General features: G+C 47.0%; 1 long non-coding RNA gene across 1 annotated transcript; it reads left to right on the top strand.

Annotated features, from left to right (window-relative positions):
- The first annotated feature begins 5,496 nt into the window (after positions 1 to 5,496).
- LOC129668460 (uncharacterized) lies at positions 5,497 to 8,248 on the top strand. Its single transcript, XR_008718912.1, has 2 exons — positions 5,497 to 5,574; positions 7,688 to 8,248. It is a non-coding gene; the product is annotated as an uncharacterized LOC129668460 (long non-coding RNA).
- The last annotated feature ends 15,655 nt before the right edge of the window (positions 8,249 to 23,903 follow it).

Genomic DNA, 23,903 nt, shown 5'->3' on the forward strand with positions numbered 1-23,903 from the left:
TGGAATTCACGAGCTTAAAAGTGCTGTTTTCACGTCATTAAGTTTTGAGGGATTTTACTGCACAGCAGACAGCTGTATAATCTATCCCACGCTAGGGCTCAGTGTTCCTCCCAAACCCAAACTGAAATTTAATTGCCATGGAAACAGTGCTGGGGGGTGGGGTCCTCTCCTTATGAATAGATTAATACCCTCACCGAGGCAGTGAATTCCTGATCAGAGTCAACGAGGGAGGACTAATGGTTCTCTCTTGTGCATGCTTACCTTTCTGCTATGTCACAGCGCACTGAGAAGGCCCTCACCAGAGACTGGGATTGTAGCTCAGGCCATGTCCCTCACCCTTGGACTTAAGTTCTCTTTAAGTGACCAAAAAAAATATATATTTTTTTTAACATATCACACCTTTCCCTGGGAGAATATTCTACTCATTCTTTAGCAAATTACAAAGTTAATCAAAAGCAGGAACCACTGAAGGCTCCTCTCCTCCCTTAGCCTCCCATGTAATTGATTAGCAAGTTACCATGGGTGCTGGGGTAACTCTTGGTCATCAGCTTGACTAGAGAGACACTTGGAAAACCTGAGCCAGGCTGGAAAGATGGCTCAGAGGTTAAGAACACTTGCTGTTCTTCCAAAGGTCCTGAGTTCAATTCCCAGCAACCACATTGTGGCTCATAACTATCTATAGTGAGATCTGGTGTGCAGGCAGAATGCTGAATGAATGAATGAATGAATGAATGAATGAATGAATAAATAAATAAATAAATAAATAAATAAATAAATAAATAAATCCTTAAAAGAAAGAAAACCTGAGCCACTGGTGAAGGACGTTGCCGGTCATGTCTGAGCAGGTGTTTTAGAGAGGCCTGGCAGGTGGGCCAGCAGCCTGCGTGGGGAAGACCCAGCTTGAACGTGGGGGGGGGGGGCATCTGTTACATTCCACCCCCGGGTGGAACAAAAGCTCACGTTCTAGCACATGCACCAGCTCAGCTCTTTTTCGTGGCAAATGGTTGACTGCTGTGATCTCACTCAGATCTCAGGCTACAGAACCCTTGGCCTGTGCACTGGGCGCAGGCACTCTCTGAAGTGTGTCCAGGCCTTCAATTTTATAACGAAGCCTTCTTGTTCTGAGCATTTTTGAGTCTTATGTCAATAGTTACTGCGTTTTACACTTTCGTGCTTCAGTTGAAGTTACCTGATGGTCATAAGAGATTTTTATCTTTTTTTTTTTTTTTACAGGAACCCACATTAAATTCAAAGTCAGCTTGTTCTGACAGCCATCTCTCTGTGAGGAATAGTTTCTGATTTATTTTATTTATCCCAATCTCTCTTTGCATCCCATCGCTTGTTTGCATGTGTAGGTATTCTGAATTCAGCTGTGCTGGGATCGTGTGAGTCCACCCAGCCTGCCCCACCATCATGGCTGTGGTGTGTGCTTCACCCAGCGTGCACTCATCAGAGTGGCAATTCTGAACAGCTCAAAAAATAAAAATAAATAAATACATAAATAAATAAATAAATAAATAAATAAATAAATAAATAAATAAACTGACTTGTTTTTCTCAGTCTGCCTTGGGCAGAGCAAAACTAACCTCATTTCTTACCTATTATCTTCTCAACCATGCTGTAATCGCACAAATTGGAAAATGAACACCTCCCCCCCCCAAAAAAAAAACATTGGATAGACAAGGGGTTCATCTTACCACTTGTCAGCCAAATTCATCCTTTTTATATCAGAATACTTTCTGGCTTTAAACACTGAGTTCATTACTTTAAATATCAATATCAAGCCTATGAGCCGCTATAGAGTAGATGGTAATGCCAAGTCCTCTTGCAAATTTAAGTCAGGATGTTACATTATTACTAATTGTAAATCTGAAAATTGAGAAGTGTAAGTTTAAAATTATAAGTTGTTTTTCTTTTTATACTCTTACATGAAAACATTTTTCTTTCCTTTCTCCAGATAAAGTAAAAAATTCCTATTACTTTTCCATGGTTTCTGGAACATTCTGGCTATATGTGATTTTTTTTATGAACTTGCCGTGATTCTCCATACTCTGAGCCATACTGTGCTGTTGATGCAAAGCACTGCTCTCAATGAAAAGAGCATAAGACCTTTATTATGGAGCCGAATTTGAATGAGGATGGCCTGGTTTACCCCATTGTGGAAGTAGTTTCATGAAGTTTTAGAGTGGCAGGAAAAAAGAAAGTCATAAATCAGGGCTGTGCTGCCTAGTTTGTTTTTTTTTTTTTTTTTTTTTAATGTCACCTTGACACAAGCTACCGTCTTCCTGGAATCCTGGAAAAAGGAATCTCAACTGAGAAGATGCCCCCACCAGACTGACCTTTGGCACATTGTCCTGACTGATGGTTGATGTAGGAAGGCTCCATTTATTAGGGGTGTGGCAACAGGCTGGTGTTCCTGGGTTCTGTGTGAACCCGGGCTGAGGAGGCCATGAGGAGAAGGCCAGTAAACAGCACCCTCTACAGTCTCTCCATCAGTTCAAGCCCCCAGGTTCCCATCCTGCTTCAGCCCTTCAAACTGTAAGCTGAAACAAACAGTTCCCTCCTCAAGCTGTTTATGGTCACAGTGTTTCATCACAGCAATGGAGACACTAAGATAAAGTCATTTAAATACGCTGGAGGGGACATTAAGTGGCAGTTACAGCACAGCAGAGAAATCTCAGCTGCAGGCTTCAGGTGCTATCTCATGACTCAGCATCTAGTGGTTGGAAAATTCTGGTTTGGTCAAGTTAATACATTCCAACTTTTTTTTTTCCCCTCTTAATCTGTAGTTAGGATGCTAGGTCTGGCTAGGAGCAAGCTGTTAGGTCACACAGAGGTGAGACAAGACACAGCTATTTAGTAGACTAAAGATTGCTCAAGATACATTGTTATTAGGCTCTGGTTCTGCAACATTCCAAACTCTCCACAGTCATTGATGGTTCAGTCAGTCAGGCTTTGCAGACAAGTCCTTTTCTGTAATTCTCATTCACAGTGCTCATCTCTGTGTCCTCAGTGCTCACATAAGGACCCATCTTAGAGTAGTGCTCCTTTAAAGTAGTGTTTTACAGAAGCTCATGGAACGGAATTCAATAATTGTCCCCTGTTTGTGTGTCTTGCAAGCTCAGAATGGTGTTTACATGTTTAAATAGTTGCATTTCAGATGGTTGTAGAGAAAGCCCAATTTTGAAGATACACTCTATTGGCATATACATTTTTAACACGAAATAAGCAATACTCCAAAGAAGAAAACATGGGATTGAATTCCTACTCATCTGTTTCCCCATTGTTTTCTTGTATTCAGTCATAGACAGGTGCATGGGTCTCTGCTGGAGCAGAGAAATGAAACAGCCTTCATTTCCGGCTCTCATCAGACAAACCAATACGAGCCTCCGGGAGTCTCAGAAGAAAGATTTTTCTGCTTTGGAGGTCATAATATTAGGTAGTCAGTTTAGACTCACCATCCTGAGGCCCCTACACAGTTTAAAAAAAAAAGGGATGATTAACCAAAAGCTTTCTTTACCATCTTAAAACTGGGTGCTTGTTACCAGTCTTTTCATGGATAGCATTTGCTGCTATATACATTGTTATGACATCCAACCAGACCTATGTATTTAAAGAAGAAAAATGGTGGCCACCACTCTGGTTATACTATTAAAAATAACAGCAGGAGCTGATCTTATTAAAGACAAAACAAGCAGAATAATAGCATTTGAGGTCAGGATCCACAGAGGGCAGGAGCCACTGAGCTGGTGGGGTGCCTGGAGGGTACCCCCTAGTGAAGTTCTGGAATGGGAAGGGTCAACTTGTGCACAGGGAGCTGTGGTAGTGTGAATGAAAAATGTCTCCCACAGGCTCACACATTTGCACACTGATCTGCAGCTGGTTGGTGCTGTTTTGGGAGGTTTAGGAGGCATGGCCTTGCTGGAGGAAGTGCATCACTGGGACTGCGCTTTGAGAGTTTAAGACCTTACCCCACTTCCTGTTCACTCTCTCTGCTTTTTGATCTCCGAGCTTCCTGCTCTTGCCCCCATACCTGGTGCCTGCAGCCACGGCCACCATGATGGACTCATCCCTCTGGAACCATAAGTGGCAATAAACTATTTCTTTCTTAAGTCACTTTTGGTTGTGGTGTTTATTATGCTAACAAAAATGTATTGATACAGGACCTTTGGTAGGAAGGGGAATCCTGAACACAAGTGTTCTTCAGGATGCTCTCCTTCACTATGTAGGAGCAAGCTTTTGCCTACAGATGGAGGCCCCAGGAGGCTCTTCCCACTGTGTTGATAATTCCTCTCAAATGCGAGTCAGAGAGTAAAGCAGGGCATCCATGAGTGACAGAGGCGAGATGACAAAGACACTTAACTGAACCACATGCTCCTTTAAAGTAGTGTTTTACAGAAGCTCATGGAACGGAATTCAATAATTGTCCCCTGTTTGTGTGTCTTGCAAGCTCAGAATGGTGTTTACATGTTTAAATAGTTGCATTTCAGATGGTTGTAGAGAAAGCCCAATTTTGAAGATACACTCTATTGGCATATACAAGAAAGGTCTGGGGCCTGTAAGAGAGCCCATCAGGTAAAGGTGCTTACAACGCAAGCCTGCTGACATGAGTTCAACTCTCCAAATCCATGAAAGGCAGGAGAGAACTGACTCGACAAAGCTGTCTTTTGGTCTCCACATGTTCACTGGGATGAGTGTTTCCTCCCCCATCCTGCACACACACATAACAATGCACTTAAAAACTTCTGAAAAAAAAAATAAAAACAAAAAATTGCTGTCCATTGTAGAGTAATGGTCCAGAGACATGTATCTGAACTAAGACCAAAGCAGAAATGGGGAAATGATCCTGGGTTACCTGGGTAACTCAGTATAATCTCAGGAATACTTACTCAAGGATCGGGGTCAGCCCCGCAGTGATGAAGTACGCCTCTAATCCTAGCACCTGAAAGGAAGAAGCGGATAGATCTCTGAGTTTGAGGCCAGCCTGGTCTATAGAGTGAGTTCACCCATCTCAGGCACCTCATAACTGACTGTAACTCCATCTCCAGGAGATCCAACACCTTCTCCTGCCTCCACAAGCACCTGAACTCATGTGCACAGACATCCCCTTTCCACCCCTGTGCATACACATAATTAAAAAAAAAAAGTAGCTGAAAGCCAAGGGCAGGTAGATGACTGAAGCATTTGGGAGTCATAGAGAGACCCTGTCTCAAAAATAAAACAAAAGAAGGAGGAGGAGAAGGAAAGGGAAAAGGAAGAGGAGGAGAACCAGGGTGAGAGAAGGACATGTGTGACAGTATAAGCAGAGGTTGGAATGATATAGTCTCGAGTCAAGGAATGACAGCCTCTGTAGAAGGCTGGAAAGGGAAGCCTTTAGTGTCTCCAGAGATAATGGATCCCTAGGCATTCCTTTTTTGTCTTTCAGATTCATTACAGACCCTGATCCCTAAGAACTGTAAATAACAATTTGCCTCACACCCTAAATGTATGGTGCTTTGTTACAGCAACAATATGAAGCTAATACTTCGGGGGTTGGAGATGAATTGGAAATTTCCCTCTCCTCTCACAAACATGGTGAGTGCCCGTAGTCATGCTGCGTTAGACACTGAGGGGAGCCGAACAGGGGTGCTCAGAGTGAGGCAGGCTTTCCTAACAGCAGAATGGAGGCTTTAGAGAGCATTTAGAAAAGGTATCCAAGGAGGTGGCATAGCGCAGTTGGTAGACGGCTTGCCTAGCATGCATGAAGTCCTGAGTTCAGTCTCCTGCAGCTCACAGGCCAGGTAGTAGGGGGAGAAAGGAGAATCAGAAGTTCAAGTTCATCTTTTGCTACAGGGTGAGTTTAAGTCTAGCGTGGGTTAAACAAGGCCCTACCAGAGACAGAAGTTGGAGGCATAGAGAGCTGCCTGGGATTGGTATGGGCCTTTGAAACTTCAGAGCCCACCGCGGTGACACACCTCCAACAAGGTCACACTTCTAATCCTTCCCAAACAGTTCTACCAACTGGGAAATGAGCTTATGGGAAGCATTCTCATTTAAACCACTGCAGCAAGAGGGAGGCCATATGGAATTCAGAAACAGAGAAGAGTGTCAGGGCTGGAGAGATGGCTCAGCAATTAAGAACAACGGCTGTCCTTGCAGAGGGCCTGGGTTCGGTTCACCCATCTCAGGTACCTCACAACTGAGTGTAACTCCACCTCCAGGAGATCCAACACTTCCTCCTGCCTCCACAGGCACCTGAACTCATGTGCACAGACATCTCCTTCCCATCCCTGTACATACACATAATTACAAAAATACATCTTTAAAACAGTGTGGCTGAAAGCCAAGGGCAGGTAGATGACTGAAGCATTTCGGGGTCACAGTTGCAATGTCCCCAAAGGCTTCCAGCCAGATACCTAGCTGAAACTTAATGGCATCTTCATTGGCAGACAAGCAGAGGGTACTTCACGCTATTAGTGTGTGCTGGTATTTCAGCCATATCAACTATGTGGCTTCCTCCACAGTCAGACCCTTACCTTCTCCTGCCTCTTAAGTTCTGACAAATTTTCCTCCCTCCAACCAAGAATCCATCTGCTCATTATATTTTCTGAAACTTGCACATAGAGGTATCCTTGGCAACCAATGATTTGCCACAAACACAGCATTTGGAATTCAAAATCATGTTCTTACTCCAGAAAGAATTCACTGCATAGCCCAGTACTTCTTGGCACAATATTTCTCAAATTATATTCCGGAGGACACCAGCTACCCAACCATTTAAACTGAGTAAGGGATATAGATTAAAACTGAAATTTGGGTGAATTTCCATTTGTTCTCTAAGTCTTGGAAGATAATTCAATATGCAGAATTCCCAAGGCTTTCACAGAAAGTTAGGTCCACAATAATACAAATCTTTAAATTATTTATGAATCCATGTGTAATGGAATATATAATAGAATATATTAATTATATATACTATACATATAATGGCATCCTGTGGGGAGTGAGTTAAGTCTGGACTGGGTGTGTATTGTTAACACAATCATGGCCATGTCAAGGACCCCAGCATCGTAACAGTACAGGAACAGCAAGACCTTCCTCAGCCAGGTTCAGAGGAACGGAAAGGCCTTTTCCTGTCCAAGGACAGATGTTGACAGTGTGGGCAGAAACTACCAGCTTTAGCCTCCTCCTTACAGACCCTTTTCATGACCTTCTACCCAGATCAGCTAATCCTACTCCTCCTCTTCATGCTGTGTGTAATGAGATGATGCTGTAGATAAGAAATGTGCCGAGTTTCTAGGCTTCTGTGGTACATCTCTGTCAGAAAGCATGGCCCACTGGAGCCAAGCTTCTCTCTCTCTCTCTCTCTCTCTCTCTCTCTCTCTCTCTCTGTGTGTGTGTGTGTGTGTGTGTGTGTGTGTGTGTGTTTGCCTGCCATTTCTTCAGTCTTCATTGTTCCAGTCAGGCCAATCCCAAAATCATGCAGCAAGATCCAAAGCTACTTTTAGAAGTTTTTTCTAAACCCTTGAGTAGCTTGTGTGTGTGTGTGTGTGTGTGTGTGTGTGTGTGTGTGTGTGTTCATGTGTGTATACAGGTGTGTTCATGTTTATACACACATGTGGATGTTAGAGATTGGAGTTGACCAGTTTTTTCTCCATTGCACTTAATTAATTAATTAACTTTAGTTTATGATTTATTTACCTTTTAGGAAATACCTCTCACTGAACCTGGAGCTCACAGATTCAGCAAGGCTGCTTGGGCAATGAGCCTAGGGATCCTCCTGCCTCCACTTTCCCAAGGCCTGGGCTCCATTGCATCTATTTTTATATGGATGCTGAAGAGGGAAGGTAGATTCCCATGCTGTGGCAGCAAGCATTTCACCAGCAGAGCCATCTCCCGACCTTCTTGTCTAGTTTTGAAACTATGAATTCAGTTCCATGTGGGTCCAATGACTCTAATGTCCCCTTTCCCAAGACATCTACAACCACCATCACCAGCGTCTTCTTGGTGACAACACAATCTGTAGTCCTGACTTCTTTAGGGACAGGAAGGAGGAGTGCATTCTGAAGGCTTCCTTGACATCCGTGGTGCTGGATCGATCCCCTTCTCTGCCTGCGAAGGTGTGAAGAGTTGCAGGATTGTGGGTACCCCTCCTTGAAGGGGAAGCAGACCCCTGAGAGTCAGCCTTGTTTTGCGAATGAAAAAGCCTATGGTGTATTGAACCATCCTGTACTTCTTCATGCTCGGTGTTCTAAAGATAGTCCTGTGACATCTTGTGTGGTTGTCTGTCTCCTACGCAATGGTCTAGTTTTGGTGAGATTGGTAAATTAGTCTTCTTACCACAAAGCCAAGCCTGTTGTCCACCACCCAGAAGGAGCAGCGGTGTTGGCTGCTGACATCTTTGGAAAATGGGAGCCTAAGCTCAGGGCAACCATGTTAATTCAGTTCCCAAAGCTCAAACACTGCTCAAGAGTTTTGAGACAACTTTCCAAAGCAGCTTTGAATCTGACTTTTTTATACGGATTTTTCAGGTCAATCGATGTTTTAGCAGAAGGGGCTGTAGGGACTTAAAGGTAATTGTGGTGGCATTGCTGTTGCTGTGCACATCAGTTACTTTGCTGTGAATGATAAAATACTATGACCAAGGCAACGAACAGAAGTAAGAGTTTATTTTGTGATTATGGTTCCAGAGCATAAGAGTCCAGAATGGTGGGCTCAGCAGGCATCACACATGGCAGCTGAAATTGGAAGCTAAGGGGGCACATCTAAAACAAAAACCCCACACAGGGCAAAAAGCATGAACTTGAAATGGTGTGAGTCGTACGAAACCTGAAAACCCGCCTCCAGAGCCTTCCTTCCTCAAGCAAGGCCACACTGCCTAAGCCTCCCCAGATAGAGTCTAAGCTTTTAAAGCCCCGAGATTACAGCAGACACCTCGTTAGTGCCAGCACACGGGGGGAGGGGGAGTGCTAATCCTGAATGTACTCCCTTGAGTTATTCTTTGCAAGGTGAGCTGAAATCGCTAGTGAAACATGTCTGCTGTGGGGGGAAATGAGGCGAGAAGATAACACGTAGTTCTACCTGAAGATTATGTTACTTAATTTCAGAGAAAATGAAAGTGTTGGATGTTTATAAAGAATTCATGTTGTAATACTCCTGAAACCCCTTGGCATTGATTCTGGAATTTCTGCTGGCATCAGTTCGACCAGTGTTTGCTGAATGCTCACTGCATCGAGACGTCAGGAGAGACAAGAATGTCTTTATGGCTACTTAGCCAAGTATGGTATGGCAACTGGCAGACTGGCAGATGGGAGGGCTCAGAACATCTGAGGCTGGAAAGAAAACTAGCAGCTGGGGAAAGCCGTCGGTGGGAGACCCCTCTCATCCCCTGACATATTCGTTCTCAGGAAAACTAAACTTAGTGCCACAAATGCACATTTGAGTAAATGCACAGACATTAGTCTTTGCTAAAGGAGAGCAGCTCCTGCACATCTGCAGATCAGCGTGTGCCCACAGCCTTGTCTGGCAGGTGTCGGCACCTTCCAGTTTCAAGGCTGTTTCTGGCTTATAGACGCCCTCTGTAAGTAAATAATGTGTTCACATTTAAGAGGGATTTCATGTGTCTGTGTAGGCGTATGTGTGCGCACATACATGTGGATGCAGCGTGTGTGTGTGTGTGTGTGTGTGTGTGTTTTGCTTGAGTGTATGTATATGTACCATGTGTGTGTAGGACCCTCAGGGGCCAGAAGAGGATGTCAGATAGCCTAGCATTGGAGTTACAGATGGTTGGCAGGTGCTTGATGTGGGTGATGGGAGCCAAACTCAGGTCCTCTGGAAAAGCTGTGAGTGCTCTTAACTCGTGAGCCATCATCTCTCCAGCCAGACCGTGAACTTTTTGAGTTAGCCTCTCTCCTTGCCTTGCATCTAGCCATGTAAGATAGGCTGGCCAGTGGCCCCCCAAATCTGCCTGTCTTCACCTTCTCGGGGCTGAGCTCATCAGCCTGCACCACCATGCTCAGTTCTTAGTACATGGGTTCTGGGGGATCAGCTTCAGGTCTTCATGCTTGTATGTGCTGTATTAACCGAGCCATCGCCTCAGCCTCTGAGGGACTCTCTGGAACAGATATCTACCATTAGATTAGCAAAGAATGTCTGTGCGATGCAGGCTATCAGCTCATTCAAAATCAAAATGATGACCTAAGAATCTTCTTGTGAAATACCCAAAAGATTCTGGAGCTGGGCCCCAGAGAGAAGGTTGAAGACACTGAGAGAGGTGAGGAGGATGGGCCTCAGCTGTAGGGACAGAAGAGAAGCTGCAGAGCTGAAGAGATGTGGAGACAGCGAGTAGTTCCCGCTGGGGAGGAGCAGGGTGCTGTGAATAAACCTGCAGAGTCATTTGGAATTATTCCCAAGAACTTTAAGAGCCCAGAGAGGTGGCTGGTAAGGACTGCACTTGTCCTCCAGAGAGGTGGCTGGTAAGGACTGCACTTGTCCTCCAGAGCGGTGGCTGGTAAGGACTGCACTTGTCCTCCAGAGAGGTGGCTGGTAAGGACTGCACTTGTCCTCCAGAGCGGTGGCTGGTAAGGACTGCACTTGTCCTCCAGAGAGGTGGCTGGTAAGGACTGCCACTTGTCCTCCAGAGCGGTAGCAAGGGAGGCCCACGTGCTTGCTCCTCCTCTCACTGCTGTGATCAAAAAGCTTTGAGAAATAGCTTAAAAGGAGAGGGATTTATTTGGCTTATGCTTTCAGAGGTTTTGTGCCTAGGCAGGGAAGGCCGGGTGAGCTTCACAGCCATAGGAGCATGGGACCTTGGGCTCTTCCCATCTCCGTGGCAGCCAAGAACCAGAGATCCCCCAGGCTGACGCAGGGCTACACACAACCCTCAAGGCAGGTCTCTGACACCCTACAGTCGCCAGCTAGACCCTCTCCTCCTGTTCCAAAGATCTCACAGCCTCCAAAAATAGCACGGCCAGCTGTAACCGTGTTCAAACACGAGTCTGTGGCAGATATGCACACAGAGATGCCAGCACAGTGTCTCAAGAAAGAGGCCACCTGGACTGGGAAGGGGGAAGCCTGGAAAGAAGGACTTAGGCCGAAGGCCCTATCAGTAGAGTTGGTTCAAGACAGTCAGACACTGAGTAAATGTTGGAAAGGGACACGAAGGGAAAGGAGAGTCTGCAGGGTGAAGCCCGAGTTACTTATGTTTGTGCTATCCTTAAATCTAGTGATAAATAGAGATACTGACACCCATACAAACCTCACCTCTCTTTCTTCCTTTCTCAGAGGCTGTGTTTGAAACTAAATGGTGAGACCACCCACAGAACAGGCTTGGGACAGTGTCTGTGTGTGTGTCCCTTTAATGGAGAAGCTGTTTAAAAGAAACAACCCTGGTTTTGAGAGCGTTTAAACAATAAATCATAACATTGTAGTGACAGTAATCTAAGATTCAAAGGACTTGGGAGACACAGCTGTCAAACAGTTGGGTTAAGGCGCCTCAGCTATGAATGAGGAAGCACACAGCTATCAAAGAGCGGGATCTCAAGGTTAGTGAATACATTCCAGTGAGAGTGCCAGGATCTCTGAACTGAACTCCACTTACGCAGCCTCTCCCTCCATGAATACTTGACTTCCCTGGGGAGTCTGCTTTGAAAAGGTGACGTGAGTTCCACCCAGGCGGCATGGGACCTTCAGTGGCAATGACCTGGGGGACAGGGGAAGCCTCAGAGTTAGGGAAACAGGATGAGCACGCAGCCTCAGGTAGCCCGGAAGAAGTGATGTGAAGGGAATGGAGAAAGTCTGCAGCTATGTTGGTGTCTGCAGTGAACAGAGCAACAGATTATCAGGGAGGTTAAGGGCAACTCCATGAAAAGAGGGAACCTTTGCCAACGCTACAACAGCCCCAAGAGAAAATGGTCATTCATCCTGTCACAGTCGATAACTCTGTGTGTGTGTATCTGTATGTGAGAATGCACATATGTTCATGGGTGTGCGTCAATGTGTCTGCATACAAATGTGGACCTTCCGTAGGGGCTGGAAACAGGGTTTGTCAGTGGTCTGGGACTCGACAATTCTGGTAACCTGGCTGGCCAATGAATCCCTGGGTTTGCCTGTCTCCGACTTCTAAGCTGGGCTTACAAGCAGGTACCATCATGCCCGTGTGGGTTTTGGTTTTGACCATTTTTCGTTTTAAGTGTGAGGGTAGTTTGCCTGCATAAATGTCTGTGCGCCATACATATGTCTGTGCCCACAAGACCAGAAAAGGCTGTTGGAGCCTCTGGAACTGGAGTTACAGACAGTTGTGAGCCACCATGGGGTGCTGGGAATTAAACCAAGTGTTTAATTCGGAAGAGCAGCCAGTGCTGATCTAAGCTGTCGCTCCAGCTCCCTGGCTTTTAAAATTTGGGCTCAGGGAAGTGAACACAGGTTCTCCAACTCATTCAGGAAGCCATTTGCCAAATGAAGTTTATCTCCAGCCCTGAGTGCCACAATTTACATCTGAAGAATATTTACCCTAAAGTTATGACAGCTCCCAAGAATGAAAGAAACTGGAGTACAGCTGACTAAAGAAAAGTAATCATTTTGTTTATTTTCTTTTTAAAAGGTGGATCAGGGTACAAATTGGTTTAATGTCTGTGAAAATCTCATCATTGTAGCTCTGAATTTCCTAGTAGCCCTGTGGGGGAAAGAGGGACACTTTGATACTCAATAGTTCATTAAAAGAAAAGCCAGGCATGGTGGCTCATTCCTGACAATTCCAGTACTGAGGAGGGTGGGGAAAAACGAGGATTACTAGGAGTTCAGCTTGGATGGCACACTGAGACCTGGTTACGGAAGAACAGCATCAAAATGGGCTTAAACTGTTTTTAAAAGTTCTTTTAAGTTTTTTTTTATTTTTTAAATTTTTTTTATTTTTATTTTTTTAGAATAAAGAGAGTTGACTCTGCTTGCGAGGGGAAAATGCACTTTTAAAGGGAGGGTTTGAGCATGTATGTGGAGGACAGAGGGAAAGCCGAGGGTGGCATCCAGACCACAGAGCTCTGCCATTTGTGTCTCTTCTTCCTCCTAAACCAGCTCAGCACATATCCTGCTTTCTGGTGTGGCTGTGGGCTTTATTATTGCTATTTGCATGTGTGTGTGTGTGTGACCCTGTGTTTGGACCTGTGTGCTCATAAGAGTATGCATGCAGGTGCACCTGAGTGATGGTTACAGTGAAACCCCATAAGCCCTTAATCAGGACTCTGGTCCACTTTGGTTTTGGGGTTTTTTTGTTTTGTTTTGGTATGGTTTTTTTGAGACAGGGTTTCTTTGTGTAGCCCTGGCTGTCTTGGACTCCCTTTGTAGACCAGGCTGGCCTCAAACTCACAGCAATCTGCTTGCCTCTGCCTGCCAAGTGCTGGGAGGCAGCACCGTCATGCCTGGCCCACTTTGATTTTTGAGACAGGCTCTCTCATTGGCCTGGAGATAAGCAGGCTAGCTGGCCAGTAAGCACCAGAGGTCTGCCCATCTCGTCCCCTTCCACACTGGGATTGTAAAGCACACATCAACAAGCCTGGATTTTCTTTTTTTTTTTTTTTAACATGGGTGCTAGGGACCAAACTTAGATCCTCACGCTTACAAGGCAAGCACTTTACTGACCGAGCTCAGTCAGAGTTTCCCAGTATTTCTGCACGCCCTGCTGGAGAAGGCCACGAAGCCTGGGTTAGCTGTGCCCTCCTTCTACCCTGGCCTCCCTGTGCTGTGAGTGGACTAGAGCTCGGGCACACACAAGGCGGCCACTGCCTGCCACTTGCCTTCCTTGTCTTCTGAGAAACTATGTGGCTGCTGCACACTGTGGTACAGTGGTACAGTGTGGTACAAGGGGAGCTCTTGCTCTCCTCGGGAGCTTCCTGGTCGCATCCACAAACCTGCTGTTGTTCCCACCACACTTTCTCATTATCCGCTTCCCACTTTAATACCAGTGACACATAGTGTGACCGCGTCTCTGTTCCTGCCCTCCACACCCCCAGGCACTGGAAGCCGCACCGTGATCCCATTCATGCTGTCCTGGCTTGCTGTGGCATCTCCAGCACTAAGCCCCAGGGCCTGGCAGAGAAGGAACACTCAAGAGACATCTCATTTACTTAACCAGTACTTATGAATACCACTACCAGCTGAGAGGCATGATTGTAACAACCCCAGATAGACAAGTGGACAACACAACTAAAGGTGATGGAGGAAATAAGGAACCGTCGATTCAGAGGTACAGAGGGACAGACCATACCAGGGTGCTTGGTCCTCAAACTGTATGGTGCCCCAGAACCTTCAGGGAACTTGAGAAATGAGTGAAGCATGGGCTCACTGTGGCTTGGTCTTCAGATCACATTTGAAGAAATTGTCCTCCAACATACCTAGCCCTCGGGGCTGCTGCTGGGGAAATCTGGGAGGATTATTGATGAATGGGGGTCAGGTTTCATGTTCGGGTTCAATGGGTGACCCAGAGAGTCATGCAACCATTTAAGAAAGAATGGAACGAGACCAAACACAAACAGGGAAAAGGCTGTGGTTGACTTTTGGCAAAAACTTCATCACTGAAGAATTAACTGCCACCAGGCCCCACCCATCCTTGACATCATCACCTAACATCTGCTTATCAGGATGGTCACCATGGAGAGAAAAGAGGCCCACACTATCTCTGATGGAGAGGCCTAAGACCACAGCATCTGAACCACAGATCTGGTTCAGATCTGCTTTTTCTCCTTACACCCATAGCAGTGCAGAGAAAGAGAACCCGTTTTCCTGGTGCTCATTATCTTTGAAACCTGAGGTGCATTGTGGGTTAGGTGGAGGTCACCTTCTCTGGAAAGCTTCCTCCACTCTACTCAACTTCCCTCTCTCACTCTCAGTTCCCCAGTGATGAGGGAATGTGGACAGAGAGAACGCTGGAAATCAGAGAGAGGACCACTTCTCTTAGCCCCAGACAGTCCCATGAATGCTAGTATCCCTGTACTCAAGTCTGCGTTCCCTATGGTCCATGGTGAAGGGCAAGCTGCCTACCCAGCTTCCCCCATGTCTCTCTAATGCCCTTTGAAAGGCTGGGATCCCCTGACCTCTTCTCTCAACCCTGCTTTCTTTCCTCTCTTGTTTACAGGCACTGTGGTTTAGATGTGTGTCTCTGTCAAGCCCATGTGTTGACAGTGTGATGCTCTTCAGAGGCAGTGCCCCACGAGAAGATGAAACCAGATGGTCCCCCTTCCTCACAGGGGTGAAGCCCCTTATGAAGGAGGCTTCCTCCAGTGTTAGGTCGGCTACAAGCTCTTAAGTGGTTTCAGTTGGGGACTCAAGGGGATGCTGAGACACACTATTTTTTTTGAGTAAGAAATTCATTAGAGGTACTATTAATGCCATGCATGGATAGGCAGCCAGGCAGACAGACAGACAGACAGACAGACAGACAGACAAAGACAGAAGTATGGCTGGAGCTCTGATAAGGGTTCAGACCCCAGTAACAAGGGGGAGGCTCCTCTTAGGTCTCAGAGGAAGGGGAGGGACTTCATGTAGTCAGTCTTTTTGATACTTGGGTGGTGGGGGAAGAGAAGGGAATTCTGGGAAGGAATGTTTTACCCTGAGGTTGTGGGTGAAGAGGGATACACTTGGCTAAGGTGCACCCATTATATGGGTGGGGCATGTGCCACCACCCACAGCCCCTTGCTAGTCCCAGAAGGCTGGCAAACTGAGCCTGTAAACTTCCTTGTTGAAAGTGAGAATGGTCTTTGTCACTCTCTTGGAATCTCTGAGAAAATTAAAGACTCATAGACAGGCTCTGGGTAGGAGGCTTGCTATTTCCTTTACAGTAGCTTAACAGTGTATCCATTTAGCAGAATAACACCACTGCTAGCTGAGGTGCTGTTGGCAAATGATGACTGCTTCAGGAGGGAGACTCAGATTTTCTCAGAGATGACAGACCTGTGAGGCTACCCACTCTAGTGCTCCTATAGCCATGCCCATACAGAGAGCACTGAATGACCCATGCCTGTACAGGGAGCACTGAATGACCCATGCCCATACAGGGAGCACTGAATGACCCACGTCCATACAGAGAGCACTGAATGACCCACGTCCATACAGAGAGCACTGAATGACCCACGTCCATACAGAGAGCACTGAATGACCCATGCCCGTACAGGGAGCACTAGATGAACTCAGCAGGTTTTTTGTTGTTGGTTGGTTGGTTGGTTTTGATTTTTGAGACAGGGTTTCTCTGTGTAGCCCTGGCTGTCCTGGAACTCTTTCTGTACACCAGGTTGGCCTCGAACTCACAGAGGTCTGCTGCCTTCTGAGTGCTGGGATTGGAGGGACGTGCCACGGTGCCCGGCTGGACTCTGTGTGCTTTAAAGCAGAGCACATGGCATTGGGAGGGACAAGTGGTGGTGCATGGAAGAGGGGAATGAGGATAGGTATGATCAACACACACACACACACACACACACACACACACACGCACACACGCACACACGCACACACGCACACACGTCGGAAATTCTCCAACAATAAAAGAGAGAAGGAAAGCCACAAACATTCATCATGAAAAGGATATATACGTGGTGACACTTCATCCAGAGCCTGATGACACTGGTAGGAACTAGAGATACAGTTTCCCAGGAGGATGTGAGCCACAAACTCCCCTTTCCTTATGTGGAGTTGTCTTCCGTGGACTCGTGTCGGGTTGTTTTCTGTGTAGTCGTGAACACCTCACTCTCGGGCTGCTAGAAGGAATCTTGGTAAGCTTCCTCCTTACCCAGGCCCAGCATTATCTTGATAGGAAAAGCACACACCTATCCACTTTGACCCACCTAAGAGAAAGGGGCAGCTGCAAGCCTTGTGGGAAGCTGGAAAAGACTGAGCTAAGGCAAGAAGTAAAGAAAGGTTATGCCAGCTACCTGAGGATTGTAGTTTAATGTAAAAGCCCCTGCCGCTCACTCCTGAGTTGCTGCTAAAATCACACAGCTGTCGGAAAGCTGCTATTACAAGATTCTATGCACACAGGCACCACAGCAACTTAAAGAGCAGAAAGATGAGTAAATTTCTAACACATGGGCATGCTATGGCAGAAACAGACACATTTTTGCCTTTCCGCGCTGTCAGGATTTAAGGAATAACAGCTTACCTTCTGGTTGGCGGTAGCCTGTGAGCGCATCTGATCTCCCAGCATCGTTGGCAAGGGCAAACACAGTCGTTTTTAAAACTCCCCGTCTTTATTACTGTTAACTCTCAGACCACCCATCACACAGGTATTGAATGGCTACACAAGTTTAAAGAGGAAGGAGAGTTCAATGTGCCTTTACTGGGGATTGAGGCTGGGAGCTGACGCAGAGACAAAGAAGACACTGCTGAATTCGGATGGGGGTTCGCAGGCTGGGGCTCAGGCACAGCGGAGCTTAGTAGCTGAATCTGCTGTAGAGGTACAGAGCCATAGAGGGAAGACACAGGGAATGGTCCAGTCAGATGATCAAATAGATCGAGGGAGCACAGTTTTAAAAAATGTATCATTAATTTACATATTCACTTTACATCGTGATCCTAGCCCCTTTACTCCTTCTTTCCCAGTCCCCTCCCCCTTCTTCTCCCTATCCATGCTCCCTTTCTCAGAAAAGGCCAGCCCCACCCGTCAACCCATCCCAGCACATCAAGTCGCATAAGGACTGTGCTCATTGTCATCCACTGAGGCCAGGCAAGGCAACCAGCCCTGCCAGGGAAAACTGGTTGAAAGTAGGCTACAGAGTCCATGTCATAAACAGTAGCCGATCAACTCACTAGGGGACTCGCAAGAAGATTGGACAGCCCATCAGCTATGCTATGTCAAGCAGTGGTGACCAAGTTCACACAAGCTGGAGCCCCCACGGACAGTTAGAAGTTCTCCATTTGTCAACCCCTAAACAGAAACAGAGGACAGATGGGAGGTTGGTGGGGACCATCACCATAGCAACAGGGTGTCTTCCTCTTTACGGGATCCAGATGAGAATGTTATCCTCGGCTTGGGCCTAATGTGTTCCAAAAGGTTTTAGGTCTGTTTTTTCAGATATGATTTTAATATGCCCAAGTGCTCCTATGTTCCCAATCTACTCCACATGTTTATAGGTGCTACCTTTTTATCTTTACAAATAAGTTATCAGTCTGTGCCCCATGGGTGGTGTTGCTTAGGCAGTGTTGTCTATGCGACGAAGAGACGCTGTCATCTTTTGCCAGCATTTGCACTCACAGTGGAAGCAAAGGCTGGCTGCTAAATGTCATCACCCAGGCCAACGCACAGCCTGAAGGCCACTCACTGGCCTCAGAGTAACTTAGAGCAGGGCACAGCTTGCTCTGCCCAGTGGCCACAACTCTACAGATTTAAGTCAATAACCTGGTGTCCTAACCCAAGACTTCTTACCTTCCAGCCCACCCTCCCCAACAGAAGCTTTTGTCCATAGTCAGGCCTGTGAATGTAACCGTGAGGTCTTTTGTGGTGACCAAGCTCAGACAAGCTATCGGTTCTGTCTTTGGGAGGATTAATAGGCGTGTAGACTTATGCTGTACCTGACACGATTATAGAAAAGCGGTGCAGAGCCCAGGGGCCTTTGATGGCCAGATAAAGTGCCTATTAAGGACAGACGGCTCTGCTGCTCTCTTAAAGTTCCCCAGGTCTAGCACTTCATGCTTCTAATAAACCCTCTGGTTTTAGCAGACCCAGGGATTCGATCCCCTCAGCTCCCTCACCAGGCTCCTGAGCAGAAGGTGCTGTGTGGCCATGAGACCTCATTGATTTTTCCAACGAGGGGACTTTTGAGAATGGAGAGGGGAGCTGTTAACGATCATACCAGGAAATAGACAGAGGTTTTTCAGTGCAGGCAAAACAGGCTACGTGTGGATGACATCATTTCTCTCAAAGCATCATCACCCTCAAGGCAGCCCTTGAGGTACTTGGATGTATCGGTTATAGCAGTATCTGTCCAAAACATCCTCCCCTCGGAGCCTTATAAAAGGTTCAGTTCCTTCTGGTATTTGATGGAATGTTTGTGACCTTTTGTATGACTCCATTGTCTTTTACAGTCTCTGTGTGTACATGCAACAATAACGTGTGTGTACCAACCGTGCTGAAAAGCACACAGGATCACATGTCAAAGAGTAGGAGAGGAGGGTGCGACGCCGTGGTGCAGTGGTTAAGAGTGCTTTGCTTTGTGCTGGTTCAGAGGACCTGGGTTTGGCTCTCAGCTCCCACGCCAGGCTGTTCACAGCTGTCATTAACTCCCAAGGATCCGATGCTCCTTTGTGGCCTTAAACTGTGAGCCCAGACAAGCTCTTCTTTCCCTGCACTGCTCTTGGCAGATACTTTGTCACACCAATAACAAAGCAACAAGTATGGTGAACCTCCTTTGGGCTTTCCGTGTTGGGGCGCTTGGGTTCCACCACACACGCAAGAACTAGCCGATACTGATGGCTTTGAATCCTTTGGGAGAAAGGAGTGGGCGAGCCCCTGGTTTGCTCTGGTTCTAAACCCCGGTGGGGGTGGGAGGCAGGAAGGGTACAGCAAGCTCAACTAACCAGGAGTCTGTGCTGAGCAAGTTACGTGGCCGGAGTGGCAAAGTGCCTGCTTGTGCGCAGCACTTCCTGTGAGCTGTTCGTGCTGCTCCGAGCGTGAGGACGTTCAGAGTTGCAGGTTCCGCCTGAAGCACCGCTCAGGATGCTCTTTACAGCACGTGCCAGGTGCCACCTTCTTCCTGGCTGGAACTCTCGGAGTGTAAAGGCGGGTCCTTCCGTGGACACCTGCTTTCGGCAGTGCTGACAGGGACAGCTTTCTGCCCCGGAGCCCAGAAAAGACCGCAGTGAACTTTGTGGGGAGTTTCAGGGGCTTAACCACTCTGGGCTGTTTGTCGTGGCAGTAGGCTCCAAACTATTAGTTATAACCTCAGGTGGCACAATTTTTTCTCCGTAATTTTGAGAACTCAATGTAAGCAGCCGAGCAAACGTTTTCTTTGTAAGTAGATGAGCGCTCGCCCTCTACTGGGCGGATTCACAACTGCTGCCCACACTTAGCTTCCACATTCTAAATTGAGAAGAAAATAATCATCTTTAGTTGAAAAAAAAAAAAAGACAAGAGATCTGCTCCTGGATGAATTCTCTCTGAGCCTCTTCCTCTTCTCGGCTTTCTCTCTTTTACAGAGGGGTCAGCTGAGTGCTGACCTTCCGTTACAGCACACGGCAACCCCGCAGCAGGCTATCGGCAGCTTTCTGGTTTGGGTGACGTGAAACATGAATGGAGAGCCTCCAGCAGAGAGATAGCTTTACTTGGTTCTCGAGGGGAGAAGTTTGAGGGCTACATTCGAGCTCTGTGCAGCTTCAGCCCGGGCAGATGTTGCTTTCTTTGGCTTCCAGCTGTAGCACTGTCTTTTAAAAAGTCATTTTATTGTTTATTATTTATTTACATGTGTGTGGGTGAATGTGTGCCTGTGTGAATGCAGTGCCCATAGAGCCTGAAAGACGGCGTTACAGGTGGTGGGGAGTCCTGGGCACGGACGTGGGGACCAGGGTGCCCCACAGGTGTTCTTGTCACCCACAAGCCATCCTCTCCAGACCAGACTGCCTCTCATTTCTTAAAATTTAATTTTACTGTGTGTGTGTGTGTGTGTGTGTGTGTGTGTGTGTGTGTGTGTGTCCTCAGTGCTGGGGTTACAGATGTCCTTCCACCTTACAGGCCCTGTGGACTGAAATTGTGCCCTCATGTTTACAAAGCAATGGAGCCATTACCTCATCCTCTGATGGGCTCTCTTCAGGGTAGATTTTCAGAATGAGTTTCTCCCTCAATCCCTTGCTCAATCCCTACAAGTCAATCAGGGGACCTATTTTTGTCTATGGACTCAAGGATGCACGCAGCATATACTGTGTGAATGAAAAAAAGAAATACAAAAGGAAGGACGTGAGTGCTCCTAGGGATGGTGGAGAAGGGTTATTTGAGACAATGAAGGAGAGGCTAGCCAGAAGAGGGACATCTGGGGGAGTCCAGAGGGCACACCACCAGACAAACTGGGCCATATGAGGAGACAGGGAAGGCAGAAGGGAGAGAAGGCACCCACCAAGAGGGGTGGCCTGCGCCAGCAGACTGGTCAAGTGACTAAAGGGTAGACCAAAAGCGCCAGGGAACCAAAAAGGCTGTTTTACAGGGAAGGACAGCTGGAGAAAGGGCAGTCCAGCCCCTGAGCTGAGGAAGCTTAGGGTAGGAGATGGGCTATGCCAGCCATAGCCTATAACAAGTAGGAACTGGAGGATGCAGGGAGACTCTGACAGCCAGGTGTCCCTTGATATTTTAATGGGCACCTCAGCCATTTGCCCCGGGTTTGAGACCTGATACTTTGTACATAGCAAATCAATTAATTAACAAATGCGAGAATGCCTGACTTTCTCTTGCAGAGAACAGTTCTTTGGATTGGATGAAATCTTGCTGATGCAGAGAGTTTTATTATTGTGCAATAAGATTAAAAAATTTACCTTAGGAATGGCCTGATTCTATGCCAAAAGAGGACACCGAGATGGAGATTTCCTTAGTGGGAGGATCCTGGGAAGAAATCCTAGGACATGACCCTGCTGCAGTCCTGGGGAACCAGAATCTTGGCAGCAGATCTTGGGAGTCCTCCAACGGAAAGCACAGCAAGGGAGAAGCTCCCAGGAAAAGTAAAAAGACCATCCTTCAACAAACGGAGGTTCTGTGGTTCAGCAGAATGCTTAGAGGGACTCTTCCTCCAACCCCTCATTCGGCACGCATAGGGGAATAAGCCACCGTGGCCAGGCGGGGGTGCAGCAGGGACAGGACATGGTCCTTGGCTTTAAAAGCAAATGACACAGAGAGATGGGTGCTGCAGGAGGCAAGTGCCAAGGCATCTGAGAGACACCTAGACAGCACCAAGGTTACCCTGGAGATATGGGGGCCCTGCATGTGCTTTGTGGAAGCAGTGATCCTGTTGAGCGGTGTAGGATGGGCGCGAGGAAACCCCCAAGCGGGCACTTTATTTCTGGTGGAAGAGTGGGGGGGACAGGGAAGATACCAAAAGGCCAATGTGTGAGACTTTTCCTGGAGAGACCATGACAGACCAAATTGATGAGTGCACCAAAGCCAGCTTCACTGAAACTTACCGGAGCATGCGAGACTCGAACCCAGCTGCATCGCTGAACCATTCACCCTAAGATAGGTGACAACTCAAAAACTCTAACCCTGGAGTCCACTGCATGACTCGCAGGCAGCTTGACATGTTTAAGCATCTCCTCTCCCAGAAGGTGCGCATCCACCTGACTGGCCTGTAGGCAAGACTGGGCTGCATTTTCTTGATCAATTGTTGACATAGGTGGGCCCATTATGGATGGCGCCATCCCTCGGCAGGTCATTCTCCATAGTATATGAGAGCAGCCTGAGCAAGCCACGAGAAGCCAGCCAGGAAGCAGTGTTCCTCCATGGCCTCTGCTCCAGCTTCCTAGCCTGGTTCTTGTGTTGAGCTCCTGCTCTGACTTCCTTTCATGAATGACTGTGATTGGGACATGTAAATGATATAAACTCACCCCCCTTAATTTGCTTTGTTTATGGTGTTTTACCATCTCTATTGAAGCAAGCCTTGAGGTCCTCAGGAATCATGCCATTTTCAGTTTTCCCAGTTAGGTAAAGTTTGTTTTCCTTTGCGTCTCATTGGCTTTCCCTGTTTGGTTGGAGGGAATGTCTCTCTTCAGAAGACATTCCCGTATAACAACAGCTGAGCGTACTCCAGGGTCAGGAGGCAGGAGAGAGCCTAGTGTACCCACACAACGGAGAGTTTATTATAGCTGGAGTTTACAGCGGAAGAGGAAGTTGGTTCTAGCATGCGTGGGAGCCGCGATCAGTAGCTCCTGCAGCACCTCTTGACCCCAGTGGAGGACTTCGCATGTTAGCAGAAGACAAAGAGAAACCTGGGATTCTTAATCACACAATCACATGTGTTAGAAAAGCCACTCTATGGTCAGAACAGGATTGAATGGGAATACTCTTGACGCCAAGGGCTCACTTAGGGCTTTGCGGGAGTGCAGTCATGCTGGCGGCTGAAGTTGAAGAGAGACGGTGTGCTTAGAACTGAACAGAGCTGAAGGGTACTCACGGAAGGAGAGCCCACACCACTCGGGGCTTGACGATGTGCAGGGGCTGTGGGTGGAGAAGTCAGGATAGCCTCCGTGTGGGTGGAGCTGCACTTTGGAGCTGTAAGTGCTGAGAGGGAGGCAGGCTTGGGGTGGGGAATAGAGAGATGAAAAGTGTTGGATGCTATTAGTCCAGCTTTTATTTTTGTGGTTTTAAATGGAATTAACCAATAACCAGTTTGATCTTGAATTAGGAGAGCACTCTGTCCCAGAGGGAGAGATTTGGAACATTTTTTACATGTTTTTGATATTCAAACACTGGAGTTGTATCACTATTGCTTAGATGATTCTGAGAAAATGCTGTCTGTGCAGTGTGTGTGTGCGTGTGTGCTTGTGTGCATACATGTTTGTACATGTATGTGTGTATGGAGGCCAGATATCAGATGTCTGCCTCTGTCATACCAGATTTATTGTGTTTGATAGCAGAAAGCCGATTCATACTCTGCTAAAAATGTTCCCGTTTCCTCATCCTGCCCTCTTGTATCCTTTTCACAAAGTAGAAGGGATGAGACAGGAGAGCCAAGACGATGATCCTGCGAACAGGAAGCCCAGTGTTTAATTCCCAGCACTCAGGTAGAGGTCAGTGTGCATATGACCTCCAAGTACTTGGGAAGAAGGGATGGAGAATTTCTGAGCTCGCTGCCAGTCTAGCCAAATTGACGAGTTCCAGGTCCAGTGAGAGATTCTGTCTCAACTTTTACACACACACACGGGCACACACACACATATATAGACACAAATACACACACATGCACAGATAT

This window comes from Psammomys obesus, unplaced genomic scaffold (assembly GCF_907164565.1).
Source record: "Psammomys obesus unplaced genomic scaffold, mPsaObe1.curated_primary_1811, whole genome shotgun sequence".
In the NCBI taxonomy this organism is placed as follows: Eukaryota; Metazoa; Chordata; class Mammalia; order Rodentia; family Muridae; genus Psammomys; species Psammomys obesus.